General features: G+C 39.8%; 1 protein-coding gene across 12 annotated transcripts in view; it reads left to right on the top strand.

Moving 5' to 3' along the window:
- The window catches only part of LOC127567769 (1-phosphatidylinositol 4,5-bisphosphate phosphodiesterase beta-4), a 473,077-nt gene that overhangs the window by 131,323 nt on the left and 320,568 nt on the right, over nt 1-21,186 (top strand). For all 12 annotated transcript variants that reach the window (XM_052010784.1, XM_052010783.1, XM_052010786.1 and 9 more), the window contains exon 4: nt 110-174. The gene's annotated coding sequence lies outside the window, so the exon portion shown is untranslated. The remainder of the gene's footprint in view (nt 1-109; nt 175-21,186) is intronic.

Here is a 21,186-nt window from a genome sequence, read left to right on the forward strand (position 1 = left end):
CAGATGATGTTTTTGAAGTGTAACACTGAAATATTTGATTCTATGCAAGGCTGACTGGTGTAAGGCTTGTAATTTTCAATGATTCTTGTTTTGAATTTTTATCTTACAGAAAAAACAACCCATGACGCATTTGACAAAGTAGAGCATATTCATCCAAGCATAGAACATTTTTAGGTAAGCAACCCTTTTTTTCAAAAAGTAGAAATTATCAAAGGGATAACAGTTTTCAAGCATCTGTCCTTAATTTTGACAGAAGGTGCTGGAAACACTTAGCAGGTCAGGTAGAACTGATGAAGGGTGTTCAACCTGAAATGTTTACTATTTCCACAGGTACGGCCTGACCTGTTGGGTGTTTTTTTTTAGCATTTTCTGTTTTTGTTTCAGGATTCCATCATCTGTTTTGCTTTTGGTTGTCCTTAATTATTATTGCTGCCTGTAACACTGCTGCTGCTGTACATTGCTCTTGTAGCACTGGGCTGTTGAGCTCTTACTTGTGTGTTTTAGCTATTTGTTGGCATCTGCTGTTGTGGTGTTTGGAAAATCCTCGGGGTACGGCAGCCTGAAATGAGCAATGGCTCTGTGTATGCACGATGCCCTCAACGACAACAAGGCTCAACAAATTGCTATTCCAAGCTCCCAGGGGTGATCTTGCATGCTCCCCCACCTCCCCCGGATTTCGGTTGGTGTCCAGCTGCAAAAGAACCCAGGAAGCAAGTTATTTGTACATATTTATTGCACTGGGGGGAGTTTCTTTTTTACCATCTCATGAAGATTTTGCTGTGTATCCACCTGGGACGAAGGTTCTTGAGTAACCTCATAGTTGGAAGATTATGGTCCTGAACTTGGTGACTGAATTTCCCTTGAAGGTTGTAGAGGCGAAATAAAATCAAAAAGTCCGGACTGGTAGAGAGAAGCTTTATTGCGCAGTACTGATTAATCGGGGGAATAGCTCAGAAAGTCTCTGAGACTGTTCTGCCCAAGCACAGTTTCCCCGTTTATATACTTTTAATGTAGATACAGGATCAAACAAAACAAAAATATCTTTTGCTTATTCAATCATTTCCCCACAGGTGTTAATTTAGTTAATGTATCTGCTCTTCTTCCTTGATCGTATCAATTGGTCCTGTCCTCGTCTCATCTGCCTTTGGTATTGCAAGGTTAGTGTTAATCAGATTAATTTTACAATACTTCATCAAGTATTCCACAATGGTTTTGAGAGACATTTCAGATTTAATTAACAGAGGTTCTCGCAAGCCTCCCTTTCTTTCCCAGCACAATATGCCCCAAGGTGCAGCTATACCCAAGGACAAATAGCAATCACTTTTGTTTCCACCCTTAACCCTTCAGAATAACTATTAGTTTTGCTAATACCTACTTCTCCTTATTCCATTCTATAAGGTCTACCAGGACAAATCAATTAGGGGTTTTGAGGGTTTGTATTGCTTCCAATAATTCCAACATAGAACTGTACTAACTTTTGGGCTTCTGGAATTAAAGTCCCAAGCATAACTTCTAGACCTAAATGTGAATTGGCTCTGACTCCAAGGAAGTAGTTTTGCTTGGCATTCATTAGCCTCCTGCATTAAACAAGCTGTACTCTGAAAAGCAGCCAAGTTCGGTAGAGGTTAATTTGGACCAGTGTGAATTATACACTACTTGCCGTTTTGAAAGCCAAGCTAAAGCAGTGTTTTTGTGCCCTGTTCTCTGACGGTTGTTTGAAATAGTGCTGGATTATGATAATCTTCACTCTTTTAATGTAGCAGTCAAATAAGCAGTTAAAAGCTATAATGAAACTCTTTCAACAGAGCAGTTTTAAAATTAAATTATTGTATTTGACTCATCAATATTCTGTTATAGCAATTGGACTTGTAAGCAGCAACAAGCATTCTTTAATTGCAACGGCTGCGACCTTAAAATACTAGAGAGTAACTGGTAATGGCAAGTTCACTGAAATGATCTTTAAATTGTAAATTTGCTCATCTATATTTCTGCACTAAAATAAACACACCAACAATAATCTGGCAGTTTCCTCTCCTCCCCTATTTCAACAGGCATGCCAGAGTGGAGATGTGTATCATTTCAAATTCACTAGTTCTATTGAAAGGAAATTAAAATCTTGTGAAATTGGGTTCGAACTTGTGTGTTCCAATGAAAGTTTCTTTCGTAGCCATGATTGTAAAGTTTTAATTAAATGCATCTTTCAAATTTATATTATGAGATGTTGAAGTGCATTGTCCCTTTTAAGCAATTCCCCTTGAAGGCAAGCAGATGCCCTTTGGTGGGCTGTACAAGTTGCTGGAGTGATTTTTAGAGGAAAAGGTTGCCCGCGTATCAGCAAAAGTTACCTTTTTCAAAGAAGTGGGTTCTTCAGAGATCCAGATACTGATAAATAGACTGTAAGAGACAAAGAGATGAATGGAGGATCTCCAAGTAATAGGTGACCTTAGAATCAGAGAAGGGTACAGCAGCAGGAGACCTTTGCTTGCCTTTTGAAGGAGATTCCATTCGTCTCACTCCCTGTTTTTTATTCTGCATAACCCTGTCAATTTTTCTCTTTCAGTATTTCTCTTTTCAATGTTGTTATTCTTTCACTTCTGTAAGTGCAGTCTCGATTATAGGAACTTGCTGTGTAAAATGTATTTTCATCATGGTCTTTGGTTCTTCTAACAATTACTTTAACTGCAATGCTGTGAGGTAGAGAATTATAAAGTTTACAATATGCTAAGGAAAACAATTTCTCCTCATCTCGGACCTAAAGACCTTACCCCCTTATTTTGAGTGCATGTCTCAAGTTCCTGGAGAAAAGAGTGCATCCACTGTGTCAACCACTCTCAAATTCTTGTATGTCTCAATGCAATCACCTCTCAGTTTTATAAATTCTGTTGTGTTCGGCCAACTCCCTCTTCCCAGGAATTAATCTATTGAATCTATGTTAGGCTGACTCCATGGCAAATACATTCTCCTCCAGGTGCAAAGCCCAACATGACACTGGCCCTGTACAACTGCGCTCCATCCCTTTCCATTAAAGTATAACGTGCCATTTACCTTCCTAACGGTTTGTTGGCCAGCATATTTATAATCTGCATCTCATTCATTATGATCAGCCAGACAGGCTTGAAGGGCCTGTGGCCTATTCCTGGTCCTATTTTCTTGTGTTCTTACACATTAACCAGCACACCCAGACCTTGATCTACACATATGTATTAGTGATCAACATTTAAAAACTATTCTCTTCTACCTAACAAAGTGCATAACCTTGCACATTCCCACATTATTCTCTGTATGTCGTGTGTTTGCATTCTTGCTTAAATATTTGCAGATTGATTTGCTCATGTTTGCTTTCCCACCCACCTATGCATCATCTGCAAACCCGGATATGTTAAATTCACATTATTGATTCAAGTTGTGAACAGCTGAGGACCCAGTGCTAATCCTTCCAACAATCGTCTGCTGGCCATAAAATGACTCATTTATTCCTACTCCCTGCATTCAGTCCTCTAAACAATCCAATTTCAATGCTAAAATATTACCCTAATGTTATGAATCCTTTATTTATGAGCAGCCTTTTGTGTGGTACCTCTTCAAATGCCTCTTGAAAATCCAGATGTACTACATCTACTTAAAACTTCTTCTATACTCTCTGAATTCCATCCTCACAAAACCTTCACCAGATTTGTCAAACATTACTTCTTTGCCATGAAACTATGTTGACTTAATGTAATTTATAATGATTTCAAATGTTAGGTACAATTACTAATATCAAGTTAATTGATCTGCAGTTGCCTTTCTTTCTCCATCTTAAAAAAAACTTTTATCTTAACTTGCGTTGATTCTCCTTTCTGTTCTTGCATGTCATCATTTCTCATTGCCTTTATGCTGTTCTTTATTATTGGGGCTACCCCACTTCCTTTCCACTTTTTCTGTCACTTGCAAGAGTGCCTAGATTTGCCTTTGTGGGATTATTCAGTTGCTTTGCCATACTGTGATGATTGGTGGAGTGATTCTGGTTGCAATGACTGTCATCTCTGTCAATACAGCCTGCACCACGTTATGGGGCTAATGCTGTAGCTCACAATAATCTTGATGTTGGTTTAACACATCCTAAAAGGAGGAAACCTTAATTCTAGCTGTATAAATGCAATTTCCTTCTTTCCTGCAGCAGTAGACTTATCAGTGGCAATACCGACACAAATAGCCATACATGCGAAGTCACTGCAATGAATTCTTATAAGAGGGCAAGATTCCCAATTCACTGCCAACTTGCCAAATGGAGGGAAGTTCCGTCTTCATAAAGCTAGTTAAGACAAATCTGTCCCATGCTGCCATCAAATAAAGTGTTTGAATGTCTATGAAATTGATTTGTTGTATTCAAAAATTAGGTTAATCTTAAAAGTCAGCTGTTTTCCATGTTTCTTTGCAAGTTTATTTTTAAAAAGTTGGAGAATTTTCAGCTTGGGTAGTTTGTATCCTTTCAATGTAATTTTAATGAACAGTAAACGTGGAGTAGAAAATGTTATTGTATATTGGGAAATTATAACGTGAACTGTATGTTGTAATGTCTGTAAGCGTTGGCTCATTTGGTTGTTCTCTAGCCTCTGAGTACAGAAATCTACATTGGCATTCTGGTAGAGTACTAAGTGATGAGAAATACCAAGCTTTGGATAAGATATTAAACAGAGGCCTATCTACAAAGTACTGGAGGAATACTGTCTCCACAGAATCCTCTAAATATATCAAGGATAAGTGAACAAATGGGCCACTATCCTAAGCAATGAGGCCATAATTACGTCAGTCGGCTCTGATGGGCTGGTCACGTCTGCACACCCAACACTATAGAGTTCTGAACGGAGCACTCTATTCCAAACTCCACTGTGGCAAGAAATTCCCAGATGGAGAGCAGAAACAACTCAGAAACCTTCTTGAAAAAGTATGATGTTCCCACCGACTTACTGGAATCCCTGGCCAATGGATGCTCAGAATGGAGAAGGCGCAGTCAGGATCGTATGAAAACTTCCCTTTGTTGGAAGCATTCAGAAGCCTACGATAAATGGGAGAAGCAGGGTACCACCATCCCGTCCAAGCACCTCCTGGTTCACCTGAGGCTTCACGTCCTGCATTGGCCTCAGCATTCCCTCAGAATCCACTGAACTGGAATGAAAGCTGGTCATCCTTAACCCCGAGAAACTGCCTCAGGAGAAGGGAGGATACCCAAACTTAAGCAGTTTTGTGAACAGGGCAGATAGCTTGAAAGCTCTGGTAAAAGCATGCAAGTATGATATCTTAGCTATTACTGAAACGTGGCTTAGAGAAGGGCAAAACTGGCTGCTTAACATTCCTGATATGCAGAGTTTTCAGATGCAATAGAGAAGGGAATAAAAAGCTTGACAATATTGGGTGAAGAGCAGATCACTGGTGTGAGAAGAGATGAAATGTTAAATCATCAAACAAAACTAAATTTTGGATTTAGCCACGGGGAACGTAGCTGGGCAGCATCTGAATTAGAATCATGGTTGTGAAGCTAAATTCAGTTAGATTTTGTATAGTTTTGGGAAGGGACAAAGGTAAAGTGGGAGTAAAGATTCTAAAGTGGGTAAGGCCATTTTTACTTGAATTGGAAGTTAGTCTGGAAATGAGCACTCGAAGGTAAATTGGTCTCAGACAAATGGAAGACATTTAAGGATGTTCAAAGAGTTCTTTGTAAACATGTTATACAGAGTAAAGGTTGTTTGGGGGGTGGGGGGGTACATTGCAAGAGCTGGAAACGCAATTGATAAAGATGTACACAAGGAATAAGATATGGCAAGAAAGGGAAGCTTCTGAAAGACACTAGGAGCTTAATACAGAAGAAAGCATCGAGAAGTACAGGAAGTATAGGAGTGAAGATCAAAAGAGAAATTGAGGAAGTAAAGAAATGGTGCAGACAAGATTTACAAGGAAATTGTACCCATAAAGAAAGATCATTGAAAACCAGGGTTCTTTTGTTTAGATAAGACATCTTTATTAGTCACGTGTACATCGAAACACACAGTGAAGTACACCTTTTGCATAGAGTGTTCTGGGGGCAGCCTGCAAGTGTTGCCATGCTTCCGGCGCCAACGTAGCATGCCCACAACTTCCTAACCCGTACGTCTTTGGAATGTGGGAGGAAACCAGAGCACCCGGAGGAAACCCAAGCAGACACGAAGAGAACATACAAACTCCTTACAGACAGTGGCCGGAATTGAACCCGGGTCGCTGACGCTGTAATAGCATTCAGCTAACCGCTACACTACCGTGCCTGCGGGAGAACTATAAAATTATGAGGGGCCTAGATAGAGTAAATAGTAAGGACCTATTTCCCTTAACAGTGCTGTTAAAAACAGATTTAAAGTAGAAGGATTAGAAGGGAGGTGAGGAAAAAATTTCCACCCAGAGGGTGGTTTGAGCCTGAACCTCACTGTCCAAAACTGACCACACTTGAACAGTGCTTAGTAGAGTACATGAAGAGCTGTGAACTGCCGAGTGGGAGACATAATGCTGGAAGATGGGGTTAGGCCATCTGAATAGCACAATCATGATGGGCAGAATGGCCTTCTACAGTGTGTGTTTTCTTTTGCTGTTTGTGGGAGTTTTCAGCATTCAAAGTGGCTGCCCTGTTTCCTATGCTACAACACTGACTAGAGTTTAAAAATGCACTTTGTAACTCAAGGCTGTGGAAAAGGTATGTTTCTTCTGCTATACCGTATCAAACAAGGAACTTGTTTTGAAGTGGACTTCATGAGGATATTTAAAAATCTGTTGCCTTAGCATTTAAACTACTGACTGATCAAGAGATTTTTCCCTATCCTTAAATTGACAGGATTATTAAAAGCGTTTAGATGGATTGAAGATATTCTAGTATGAGGTACTGTGTTGCTCTGGTGTTTTTTGGCTTGTTCAGTTTCTGGCTTGCGAGGAGATTTATACTTAAGAGACTCTAAAGCAGAGTTGTGAGAAATCAATGAAGCCAGATTTTCTGTTCATCTGGCTTCTGATATCACCACATCTTGTGTATCTAAATTCACAGAACTTAAGTGAAGAGAGGTAAGAAGGGGAAAAAAAGCAAACCTGGCATTTCTATGGTGTGTTTCATAGTCTCAGGATGTTCCAAAGCACTTTGCATCCAATATTTCTGAAGTAAAGCTTCTGTTGCAATGGAGGAAACTTAGCTGTCAATTTATGCACTGGCAGGTCCCACAGTAGAAATGTGTTAATGAACAAAAAATCTAAAATTGTACTGTTCTCAGTTGATGGATGAACTTGGGTCAGGGCACCGGGGAGAACTCCCTGAGACATATTTGAAAAATACCACATCTCTTTGCCCACCTGAGAGGGTGATGCCTTGGTTTGATGTATCATTTTAAAGGTGACACCTCTGAGAATAGAACATGTCCTGAGCACTGACCCAGAGTCTCAGCTGAATGTCAAAACCCATGTTTCTGACTAGGACTTTGTTGCTAAGTGTGTGCAAGAGTGTTGCTGGATTTTAACCAGCAGAGGTTATATAGCATGAATTTTTCCTTCTGTTTGCCCACCTTGGACATTGATTTGTTCAATCTTGCTCTCCATTTCTTTGTCCAGATGGGCAGTCACCTGGAATTGGATTATTGAGCTTGCTGCTATGTTTGGGTTCTATTGTCAGACTTCTTGTGGAACCACTGCATTAAAGGTTCACTGAATACCTCCTTCCTCCTCTTTCCTTTCACCTTTGATTGTAGTCAGTTGTAATACTTGAGCCTTCACCCTCCAAACAAATGTTTGGATATCCTTGTATGGTAATTCTAAACATTGGGAGTTTGGAGCTTGTAGAGTGTATGTTTGGCTCTCCGATCCAGTCACAGCAGCCTCCAGTCTTTGGTTTGGAATACGAGCATTTTCTTTCAGTGAGTATCTTCCTGCGTTACTGACTTTTCAATCTGAGCTTCGTTGTTTCCTTAAAGAAAATGTTCCTTCAACTTGCAATGCACCACCATGCTGTTTGGCATTCCTCATTACTGTTCAGGTACTTGTGATAAGGATATATTCCGCTGTCAGATTTTTGACTCTGCAGGCATACCCAATGCTAGGCAAGCCATGTAAACATGGAAGGCAGAAGTTTTGTGCAATCGTTTTTTTTCCCATAACTCATATTTATGGGAAAACCATCTCATAACTTAGATCTGGATCCATCTAAATATTAAAGGAAGCTTTTACTTTTATACCTTGGATCTGAACTTGTGAAAATGAACAGATTTTCACAAACAACTGCTTCTTTATGACAAAAATCTCCAAACCTGATTGGTAACTTTGACCTAATTGACTTCTCAATTCCTCTTTTATTTGTTCAATTTTCTGAGTTCCAGTTCAGACAAAAGGTTAATGGAATTTAAGCTTTTGCTTCTTCAAAAACAAAGCCTTTTTCCATTCCTTTATGTTGAGCTGTATGCTTCCAGTGTTTCTTTTCTGGTGAACGTTACCCCATTATACGACCTGAGAAGTTTTAAGAACATTTTCGGAGAATCGTTGACTTCATTGTTTTCACCTTGTGATCATTTTGGATGTAATACAAACTTGTTTAAAAAGAATTGCAAATAAGAGGCCCTCTTATAGGTAGCAAGAGCTAATCACTGCAGGCAAACAAGAGGATCTTAGAAGTTTCATTATTAGATATCTCCATCAACTTTTCTGGACAGAATGGTGGGCTGGTCATATAGACCCAGCAGTCACTCTGTAAAGGTTGCCATGACAGTCAGTGATGTCAGGTGAGTGTAACATTTAAGAGCTGTTTATCTTTAAAAAAAAAAGAGGTCAGATTATTTTCTAATGAAACAGAAAACCAATGGAGTCAAAATTTGAATAGTGAGTTTAGTTTGCCCATTTATTTTGCACTTGCATCAATTGTACTTTTGCTTATGTAACATCACTAAACTTGAATGAATTGCAACAATGAAATTTATACCAAGTGGGCAGTCAATGATTAAGATATTTTTGCACAAGCTAAATATTAGATTTGAATAGTGATCAGATTCTCGAAATCTGTTCTGGCCATTTTACAGATGGTCTTAGTTTTATTGTCTGAGCAGTTATTGAGATGGAAAACTGCCTTGTAATAGCATGGATCATCTCCAAGTTGTCTATTACTATACATTACTGCATAGGCACATCACTGTTCATTTGGGATTCAATGTGTTTGGAAGAGAGTCAGTTATCCTGACTTAATCATTTTTTTTCATCTAGTGATAATCAATAGTTTCAACTTTATAAATCTAAGTAAGTTTAGGAATTGACCTTAACCCCAAGTACACAAATGACAAATTCTGTCACAAAATCTATTATCTCTTCTCATCTTCATTGATTTCGCTGCATCCTTCAATACAGTCAACTAACGCATCAATTCAATACAATTGCCTTTGCTTGTTTATACAATTATCAATCCTATCATAACCAGAGCATCTCCAGCAGTGGCTTTACTTCCCACCCCACCACACTGACTTCTAATCCCCAAGGTTCCTTCTTGGTGCACTTGCCCCCATTTCCTCGCCATCTTACTGTCCTCGACTTTCACTTGGCAACATCACTAAAATACTTCAAGATTAGCTTCCATATTTACATTGAGAACAGCCGGCTAAATTTTTCCTTTGCATTTTTTTTCCCAACTCATCCACTTTGTTATTTGACTGCTTGCCCCACATCCACTCTTGCAGGAGCCACTGTTCTTGTTTTGAACACTGCAAGGACTGAAGATGCAAATGCCTTGCTGTACTTACTGTCCTTGCCAACACTGATCAATAACTGGTGACCCAGGAATGGAGAGGAACAACATTTGACAGGCTTCTTGTCTTTGTCTTTGACCAGTGATCCTTGTTGAAAGTTGACTGGATGAGGAGAGGGTCAGGTAGGGTCATCCATGTAGGTTTGTATGGGGAAAATGAACTGTGAGAGAGAGTGGTGGGAAATGCACATAAAGGCCTGGGTGACAAAGACATAAAGGAGAAAGATAAGTAGTTGGAAAGATGGGAGGGTAAGGGAAAACTTTTGGCCACTTTGGTCAATTTTTAGATCATTCATGAACCTCTGTACGATAACCTCCAAAATAACTCTGAATTCCAGTTTTTGTATTAAAGTTAACTAAAGTACTAATTGTAGGTGATACCTTTGAGTAGTGGGAAGGTACAGAATTGTGGCTTTTTTAATAATTATTCCATTGAAAGTGAAAAGATGTGTAAATGAAGAAAATAGAAGCAAAGGTAAGAATGCAAATAATTAAGAGGACTGACTGAAAATGAAATGATAGAAGCAAATTAAAATGTAAAAGATAACGTTTCTCATTTAGAACAAATAAAAGAAAAAACACAAATCACATTTTCAAAAGTGAATATTACAATTGTCCTGTATCATTGTCATAATATTGACATGAAAGTGTGTGTTTATTTGGGTAAATTTAAAAGTAAAATGTGGGCCCATCCTGGCCCTTTGAGCAACATTATTCAGTTTAGACTAAAATGATTGGGAATCAAATATGTGCATTCCAGATGTCCAGGGTGACAAGTGTCTGTGTCTTTGCAGTGTTAAAATTAAAACTAAATTAAACATCCAAATTTAAAGATGTAAAAAACAGCAGCCTATTGTTCGCTGCCAATGATGTTGACAAATACATGTGTCAGAAAGGAAAGTCATCTGTATCTTTGAAATTACATAAGATGTACTTTCACATAAGAGGACAGACAGGACCTTGTGTTAATGGCTCATTCATGAGACTGTAAGCCCAGCTATGGAGGCTTCCTTTAGCACTGCACAAGCGTGCCAGACCAGATTTTTGTGCTCAGATTTCTGGAGTGGGTCTTGAATGAACAGTCTGACTCGGCCTTGAGAGTGCAAATCAGCTGAAGCACAGATGACATGAACTACAGAAAACTGTCAGGCTGCTACACAGCTGTATATTTCATAATTGTACTATGGGAAACCTACAACCTGAAGACTTCAGTGTTCTTGAAGAATCGTTGCACAAATATAAGAAAGCCAGAACAAGCTAAAGAGAGAAACTTATTTCATTACATAAAAATTATTTGAGCAGATTGCAAAGATAATTTTAAAAACTGAATTGAAGCTCATTTGTTTCTTGCTTTCAAAACTTGATTATAGAAACAAAATATTTTCTTTCTTGTCTGTAAATCCTTTCAGATTCTGAGAATGCATATGATAAACAATGAAATAGGTGATATAATTCTTTGAGCCTGTTGTGGCATCCCGTATGATTTTTGGCTGATCTGTGATCTAACTGCATGTACCTGCCTTCCCCCCCACCCCCCCCCAGCCCCCCATATCCCTTAATCTAAACAAACATCAACACATAATATTTTAGATGGCACAGTACAGACAGCAGAGTTGGACTCGGTGCTTTTGCTTAACCACCTTGTCATTTTGTAAATTGGATTGGAATGGAGCTAATAATTTGTTTTGCAAACCTTTCTACAGTTTTTGTGCCATGACTAACAAACTTGACCTTTTTTGTGGCTTTGAAGTTCATTTGGAGAAGTGAAATGACTGTTAATGTTGACATCCTCATTGAGTAGATTTCAGAAAGTTCGGTGATTAAAATCCTCTGGATTATAATGTGTGAATAATTAGCATTCCTGCAGGATTCCATTAAAATGACAAGGTTGATAGTTTCATAAAATGAAAAATATTCTCTTTGGATGTCAGCTTCACTGGTATACTTAAATCTGTGAAGTGAATGACAGAAGTGAGTGATCTGCAAGTTATATCTACACACACTCGTTTTGTGTTACTCTTGCCAGTGGCTTTGTCAGCTCTGGCTGTTAAATAGCATATGGTTCTGCACATTGAACAGTAAACTTGAAATGGCAGTGGGTCTGAGTACCCGCTGTCATTTCACTGCACTATCAGACCTGATGGGCCATTAATTGTAGCCATGGAAATGAGCACAAGCTGAATTGTTCTGCTCTTCCAACTGGTGAGCGTGATTCCAAGAAACTAATTTGTAGGAAGCAGGGAAAAACATGAAAATGATACAAATTGTATACCAAAAGAGTTTGAGCAATGATATCTTATTATCTTTTTTCTTAATTTCATTATCTCTCGCATGGAATGTTAGTCACGCACTCCATTGGCACTTCCTGATTTCCCATTTGATTGCAATTGCAGGAAGTGATTCAAAGCATTGCAGATTTTTTGCATATTATCTATGAAAAGATTTAAAGATAGGGTTGTTCAGTCTTCATCACTATCTAGTGCCATCTTAAAAAAGTACTGCAGTGCCCTCACTTTTGTTATTCAGACAGTAATTAAGGTCCTTGGTGTCTTGCTTGATGTTGATGTGTTATTTTCGAAAAGATAGAAGATAAGGAAATTTTTTTCCCCTGTTGGCTCCTTTTCAAAATGGTTGTTGCTGTCTGAAATGGAACTACAGTTTTGTTGGTAGCACAACATAGAGTAAAACAAAATGTTCTCCAACTGTTATTCATAGTTTAGGGGTTTCATGCTCAACCTTTTAGAGGGATTCATTAATTTGATTCTATAAGTGATCACTTTTAAGAATCAAAATCATGAAGCCCTCTAAAAGGAAACCTCTACGCCACCAATAACGTTAGGAGATTTTTTTTGCTGTATGCCTGTGCTACCAATAAAACCAGAGTTCCATTTCATGCAGCAACAACCATTACTCATGCCTTTATTTATTCAGCAGTGAAGATGTTCATGGCAAGATTGTTCCCCAGCATGTGGCAAAAAATAGCACTGCATCTTTATGTACATGTCCTCTATCTAATCATTTGTTCTAACCTATGAAATTGCAAATTCTGAAGTGTTGACACTTCAGAAAAAAATCTCCTTGATTTTTATTAGTTAACTGGAGATTGCTCTTAATTGCTACATTCTTATTATGGGAATCAAGTATATTCATGCTGGCAACTACAGAAATATGCCAGAAGTGCTTTTAAACTAAAATAGAAATATTTGTCAGGAAGCATTCAACTTTGTATTGTGTTGTTAAAATATATTCTCAGTACTGAAATGCTGCAAAGGCACTGACACAAAATGTGCATATAAAATTTTGTTCAGATATATTTATAATAGATTGTAGTGTATGTGAAGTTAGATGCTCAGAAGGATTTCAGGATCATTATGTTATGAATAATTAGCTGTAAGTCCAAGTTTGTCAATTTTTGTATCTGGTGCGCTGGCATGATTGAGGCAAGTTTGCTTTGTATTTGATTTGGTGCTTTTTAACAAGGAAATGGCAGTTCTTGGGTAATTATTTTGGCAGTATATGCTTAGTCCTTCAACAGAACACTCTGAGACAGTCAGTAGTGGTGAAAACATTTCAGTAGTTATCACAGAACATTCTCAAATATAATAATGCAAAGTGTAACAGTGCAGACAAATATGACTAACAAGCCATCTAGAATAACTCATTTTTCTTTACAGCCCATTACCCTCTTTCTCTTTTCCCTTACTCCATCACATCTGTCTTTTTGGGTGTCACTATGGCCAGCTGTAATCTATTGAAAAGTATGCATTCAAAGCACAATATATTGATTGACAAGGATGTTGCTGGGACTCGAGGAACTGATTTATGGAGAGAGGTTGAGCAGGTTGGGACTTTTTTCTTTGGAGCGTAGAAGAATGAGGGGATGATCTTGTAGAAGTGTACAAAATCATGAGGGAGCATTGATAGGGTCAATGTACACAGTCTTTCTTAATCTTAATCTTAGGATTGGGGAATTGAGAACTAAAGGGCACAGGTTTAAGGTGAGAGGGGAGAGATTTAATAAAAAACCTAAGGGTGGTCAGTTTATGGAATGAGCTGCCAGAGGAAGTGGTTGAGGCAGGGACATTAATAACATTTAAAGGACACTTGGATAGGTACATGGAGAGGAAAGGTTTAGAGGGGTATGGACCAAACGTAGGCAAATGGGACTAGCTTAGATTGGAATCTTGGTCAGCATGGAGCAGTTGGGCTAAAGGGCCTGTTTCCATGCTGTATGACTCTGTGTTGCTTTCGTATATACTACAGGAAACATGACTGGGAGAATCCAAATTCTAAGAAATAGATTTTATTTTATTTATTTATTTATTTATTTATTCCTCTTCTAAATTATGCAATGTTTTCTGTTTGTATACTGTTGCTGCCCACAACTTCTGCACCCTTTGGTCAACCTTCAGAATGCATAAGGACCACTAAAAAAAGAACACAGTGAAATAGGGATAGGTCACCTTGTCCCTGAAGTCTGCATTGCCATTCAGTATGATCATGGCTTGACTCCTGTGGTGCCAGTTTAACATTGACTTCAATTCCTTAATCTTTCAAAAATTTACCTATTTCTTTAAATGCCCCCAGTGATCTTGTGTCCACCTCTCCTGGTGTGGAGAATTCCAGAGATTCACCACCATCTACAAGAAGAAATTCCTCTGCATTTCTGTTTTAAATAACGACCCTTTATCTTGTAACTATATCTCCTTGTTCAAGACTCTCCCACTAGTGGAAACATCTCACCCTGTCATGCTCTATTCAGGCAATGAACACAGAAGTTACCTTTCCGATTTGGCATAACAAGGGTGACTCCAAGGCTTGCATGAAAGAATTTAAATTCCTGCAAACTGTCTTTTTCACTTGCAGTGACATTCAGCAGTAACCACTCAGCTATCAAGCGAATCAGAAATTATGATGTTTCCATCAATATACTCATAAATCTAATGACATAAAACATCTCTGGGACAAGGTCAGACTATTGCATACAAAGCTCCCAATCTAACAAATAACAAGTTAGTTGTGCTTACCTTTTTCCTTTGCATAGCTCTTTCTCTCTGTCTCATTGAAACGAAAGCCTAAGAATTCCTCAACACCATTTTATGAGCATTAAAACAGCATTGCGTCCCTCCTTAACAGCGTTTTCAAAAGCTCCAAAAAGATGATGGTGATGCACAACATTTAAAAAAAACAAAATGGGGTTGTCTGGTACCCGAGTGTAATACTACGAAAAAGCTACAGTTTAGGTCTTAAATCTAGGTGCTCTGAGTACCTAGCCATCCAGCTGAAACCTCAACTGCCAGCCCTCAAAGACACCTGTGCCACAACAGTACTAGTTGTGCACAGGTGTCTTGAGGGCTGGCAGTTGAGGTTTCAGTCACTGGACTGTGCTGTAAACATCCACATGCTACAACAGTTGTTTCAGAGGGTGGTGAACATGCTCCTGGGTTTAGTGAGAGGGACCTTGAGTAGCTGGTGGACCACATTGCCCACAGGAGGTAGGTCCTTTATTCAAGGAGGGGGTGCAGGACAATAGTAAGAGGAGGTTGCCAGAGGGATTTAAGCTTGAACAGCATGTCCTTTCAAGATCTGTGAAGGAAAGTTTTCAGAAATGAAGATTTCTTCTTCACACCTGCAATTGCTTTCCTTGACAATCCATTTGCTTTGCTAACATTTTTTCTTCCAAACTCAGACTCTCTGTCTGTCAGTCTGTCGCGCTCTGTCTCTTGTGCTCTCCCTCCTTTTTTTCTTTTTGGTTCATGCTCTTTTCTTGGCCATTTCACCCCTTTCCTTCTCCCTGCTGTCAGCCACATGCGTCTCTCCCTTTCTCTGTTGTCCTCTATCTTCTTGCCTCTCTTCTCACCTGCCTTCCTGCCCTTCCAATTGTTTCCACACAGTTTCAAGAAAGTTGCAGTGTGATCTATTTAAGCACCTCTTGTGATTGCTGTCTGCTGCAGTAAGTGCATGGCAGAACTGACCAGCCTTTGGAGAACAGGTTGACACTTTTGAAGGAGAGTGATGGACCTTAAACATACTGGGGCAGGCACGCCCCAGACACCAGGAGAAGCAGAATCTGCCTCAGATCCTCAGGGTAAGAATTAAGACTACCTTGGCACAATCTCACTCATCACTCCAAGTGTCTTCACTGCTGGGAGAGCACCTATATCCAAGGGGCTCTTTTACAATTAATCTCAAAGAATGGAATCTCTCTGACATTAGCTGAAAACAAAGAATGGCAATAATGCACCTATCACTGAACTGTAGTTTGCCAAGAGGACATCCCAATGTAGTTTGAGGTATATGGACTAACAGCAAGTCCATGTATTGGTACTTTCTTCACAATCAAGTACAATACTCAAGGGTCTACTCATGATCACTAAAAGGGAGTAGTAATAAATAGATTTTGATTTACTATTTCAGTAAATTTCCTTTGCAACCATATATTCTGTTTTCTTAAAGTCGGGGATCTGTTTATGCAAGTCATGCTGAGTGAAGCTGTTTTAATTTAACTGACTGTATTTTTGCTCCTTACCCTTGGTTATTCAAGGTAAGTCGGCTGAAAGCATTGGGGTGTTTGTGCAAAGCTATCCATTGGGGTGTATGTCCTAAGGCAACTTGTATCCTGTCATCATGTGCATCAACAGTATAAATTTCCTTTCTTGTGTGATGCTTGTCTATTCCTAGGATAACATTTGCGTGATGTTTCGAAGAGTGCAGCTTAGCTCTGTGAGGTCACTCTGGGGTTCCTTGTCATGAAGTCACCCAGACTACTTCATGCAGTCTGCCATCAAAGAGTAATCAATGCTGCTGGCGGCAGTCTCCTGTTATCAAGCTCCCTACAGCGTATGATTTTGATATTAGCAATAAGATAAGATTTCTTTATCAGTCATATGTACATCGAAACACGCAGTGAAATGCATCTTTTTTGCGTAGTGTTCGGGGGGGGGGGGGCAGCCCGCAAGTGTCACCACATTTCTGGCACCAATATAGCATGCCCACAACTTCTTAACCCGCACGCCTTTGGAGTGTGAGATGGGAACCGGAACACCCGGAGGGAAACACACGCAGACACGGAGAGAATGTACAAACTCCTTACAGACAGTGGCGGAAATTGAACTCGGGTTGCTGGTGCTGTAATAGCGTAATGCTAACCGCTACACCACCATGCCTGATTTAATGGCTTAGTATAGAGGCAATGTCTTCTCAAAAATATAGTGATAGTACAGGGTGACACTATGATGAGTCCAATTGCATAGGCAGAGCCAGTAGCTATTGAGCCAGGATGTCTTTGGAAGTGGGAGGATGATCTCAGGTTTTGTGATTGCACTTCTTTGAAATGCCAAGTATTGGAAAGGTTTTGTCCCTTTTTTGAGAAAGGCCTGTCAATTAAAACTCATTGTTGGGAGAAGGCAGAAGAGCAGAGATAGATATAACTCTGGGGAAACAATGTTGCACGACTCTGTTGCAATGTTTCTTTTGCAGAAATGCTGTGGGAACACTAAGATCTGACAGCAGCTGTCAAGGTAAGATCTTAGGACTGTAATCACAGATTGATGTGCGAGATGCGGTGTGGTGTTGGAGGTTTGGTGCAAATTCAAATGGGACCATCAGGTGACTGTGTATTTCTTGATTAGGTGACTTCATGACTATTTGCAGCTACTGTCTGAGTATTCCATTGACTTAAGAAGAGATTATTAAGTGCTATTCTGATCTTATTGAGCAGTCATGTGACTTTGTATTGTTCTGATCCTACGTATATTGTACCTGACTACAAGTGTTCTTTGAGCATTTAATGAGTACCTGTAAGGCTTGTAAATAGGAAAAATTGCTTGCTGTGATGGTATTCGTCCTCTCATGAGATTAAGTTGAGATGCAGCAAGTGTAATACGGCATTTGGAAAGTGAGGAATACATATTTATACAAGGCTTCATTATGATGATATTGATTTAGTAAAAAAACAGCTTGAGGTACTCAGCATATCGGGCAGGATCTGTGGAGAGAGAAACTGAAATTATGTTTCAGGTCAGAAATGGAGGAGTGCAAAAACAAGCATCCTTTAAGATGTGGGGGTGGGGGGAGAGAATGAAGAATGTCTGTGATAGAATGGAGATTGAGGGAATCCAGATGACACGCATGCTATTTTTGTTATTTATGAGAGGGCGCTGCTTAATCGTAGCTGATCTGTTTGGGGGATGTATAAATGGATAGAGATAGAACATAGAACATTATAGTACAGTACAGGCCCTTCGGCCCACAATGTTGTGCCGACATTTTATCCTGCTGTAAGATCTATTTAATTCTTCCCTTCCACATAGCCCCCTAATTTTCTATCATTCATGTGTCTACCTAAGAGTCTCTTAAATGTCCCTAATGTATTTGCCCCCACAACCTCTGCAGGCAATGTGTTCCACGCACCCACCACTCTGTGTGTAAAAAAAACTTAACCCTGACTTCCCCCTTATACCTTCCTCCAATCACCTTAAAATTTGTGTCCCCTTGTGTTAGCCATGAATGAAGGCATTGAGTCATAGTTGTACAGCATTGAAATAGGACCATTGGCTCACCATTATGCCTATCTATGCTTAACCCCACCTGCCTGTATTAATTCCCTATCTTTCTATGTCCGCTTCATTCACATACCCATCTAGATAACTATTAAATGTTGTTACTGTTCCTGCCTCCACGACCTCTTCTGGCAGCTCATTCCAGAAACATTTACCCTCTCACCTAAAACCTCAGCCGTCCTGCTTTAGACACTGTACTGTGGGAAATGGACTCAGGCTATCTGTCCTGTTTATGCCCATCATCATTTTATGTAGGTCTATGGTGTCACCTCTCAGCCTCCTTTGCTCCAGGGAAAACAGAGTGAAGAGATGGGGAAAACAAACATCGAATGCTGGAATTATGAGGTGCACAATTTGAAATAAAAGAGAAAGCTGGAAATACTCAGCAGATCACATTGCTTCTGTTGAGAGAGGAAATATTTTGTTAATGATACAGGTGGATGACCTTGACCAGAACTGGCCAGTTCTGACACAAACAGGAAAGCTGCCTATTTGAAATTCTTGAATTCATTATTCTGTATCAGAAGCTGAAATATGCTGAGATGGGGTGCTGTACTTGCAGCTTACGTTGAGGTTTGCTGGAACGGTGCAAGGAGGCCAAGGGTAGACAGGTCAGAGTGTGAGTTGAATGAAGAGTTCAAGTGACGGACTGAAACCACAGGATCGTCCTTGGAGACTGAGTGGAGGTATTCTGTAAAGGGGTCGCCCAATTTGCATTTGGTTTCTGCAGTGTAGACAAGCCACGTTGTAAGCATCGAATACAATACATTAAATAGGAAGAAGCATAACTAAATTGCTGCTTTACCTGGGAGGGCGGTTTGGGTTCCAGTCTACTTGCATTTGAGGAGAAGTAGATGAATCTCCTCTTCTGGAGTCCAGGGCCTCAATGATCTTGCTTATGCAGTGGTTAAGCAGAAGATATGGGACCCATCAGCAGCTGCAGTCTTGCATGAACCCGAGGCTATGAAGTTAAGAGCAAGATTGAGCTACCTTCATTTGTGTGAGTGGTGTAGGCACATATGTGAGCTTGTACTTGAAATCATAGCTGTTTGTGAGGACTACCTTGTGGAATCACGGGATCTGAATAAACATTACTTCTCTGAGAAGTGCAACCTGAGTGGATAAGTTTGAGTTCTGAACCCTTCTATGCTTCTTGCGACACAGTCTTAGTGGCTGGCCAGGATGCCTGGGAGGCATTTGGTTCACACCCATGTTGATCATGAGGAAGAGTGCTGGGTCTGGACAAATGCATATAGTATGCTTATGTTGTTGTGAAGTGTTTGAAGATATAAGGAAGGGTTGGTCATTATGGTGCAAAATAAGCTGTGTAGTCATCTGTCTTTGAATGCAGGTTTAGTATGAATAGCCCTAAATATGATGTTATTTCTGATGATCAACTTTAAAAAAAAAAATTGGTTGGTTTGTGAGTGAACAAAGCCTGTTAGGATTTTCAACCACATTGGTCTGAAAAGTGATGATGAATTTTGAGTGTTTCACTTGAGCCAGTTTCACACCAGAAAAAATGTGCTAATAAGCACTAACTGTGCCTAAAAATGAGGGCACAATGTTATTGATGGGCACTGTGACATCCAGAGATGTGCATAAAACTGGCTTATTCTGCATTAGTAGTGGACTGCCTTTCTTTGGAGCAGACTAAACTGACTTCTAGCCCTAGGATTTCCATTCTGCATCTGTCATTGGGAATCCATTTTACACTGGTTAAAGTGACTTAAAAGCAAAGGTGAAGTTATTCATAAAAAATGGCTGTACTTTTGGCACATCTTGAAGATTTACGTCCTTTTGTTTTTACTTTCTTCCCTCTATCATGTTGGTGCTGTCTTTTACTGGTGTTCAGTTTCCACAGGCTCTGATTCTCATCCATACATAGTTTAACATGTAAGCAGGAAGCACCATCATTAACTTTGAAAACAGACAATTCCTTCTCGAAAGGCCCATAATTATATGGTCATGGGATGTGATCCCGAATAATGTGTATGCTTTACTGATTAAAGTCGCTTGCACTATCTATGTATGTCAAGCTCATACAGCTACAGAGACCCAGTAGCCTTTATATGACCTTGCATGTCTTTTTAGTTTGAAGAATATAAGCATATGAATTTATTCCTTGTCAAAGCTGCACTTTATCTGAAGGCATAAAAGATTACCTCATATTCTGATATTCTGGAGCATGGAAATTGAGAGACTAGTAACAACCGCCTTTGAGCGTATCGTGCAGTGAAGCAGCCAATGAATTGTTCTGTATGTGGGGAATCTGCCTTGATAATTGTTTCAGATTACAGAATTAGATTTGGCACACTGAAGCTTCCTGGTTCTCTGTGAAAGCTTGCTTGTCCACAGAACTGTCATAGTCTTTGTTGCTAAATTGAAGAGGGTACATATTTCGTAGACTGACAACTGAAGAAAGGCTCAGATTTTCCTCATTATTAAAGTCATTGCTAGTCATGCATTTTCACCTGGATAGTATGTGTTGTGACGTGGCCCAGGTTAAGTTTTCCTCACCCATTTGTGCAATTTCTCTGTATATTACTTGTGTAGGTAGGCCAATGCTATTAGCAATGCTCGTGGATGGACTGCCTTAGTTGGCAAGTTGGGATGTAGGGGGTGGGGGTGGGGGGTAGGGAAGGGAGTTGAGGAGAAGGGAAATCACATGCTTGTGGCGACTCACCTTACTGGTATTGAACCGGCTCTTGAGATCGCGAGTGTTGTTGGAGGCCCCGAGCCAAGATGGCGCGGGGCCCTCCTTCTTCTCCATCGTTGGGCTAGGAAAGCCCACGCGTGGGAAGGTCAGGTGACCCGCGTGTGACATCAGTGCGGGAACTGAAGTGCGTGAAGAGT

The sequence above is a fragment of the Pristis pectinata genome, chromosome 3 (genome assembly GCF_009764475.1).
Source record: "Pristis pectinata isolate sPriPec2 chromosome 3, sPriPec2.1.pri, whole genome shotgun sequence".
NCBI lineage: Eukaryota > Metazoa > Chordata > Chondrichthyes > Rhinopristiformes > Pristidae > Pristis > Pristis pectinata.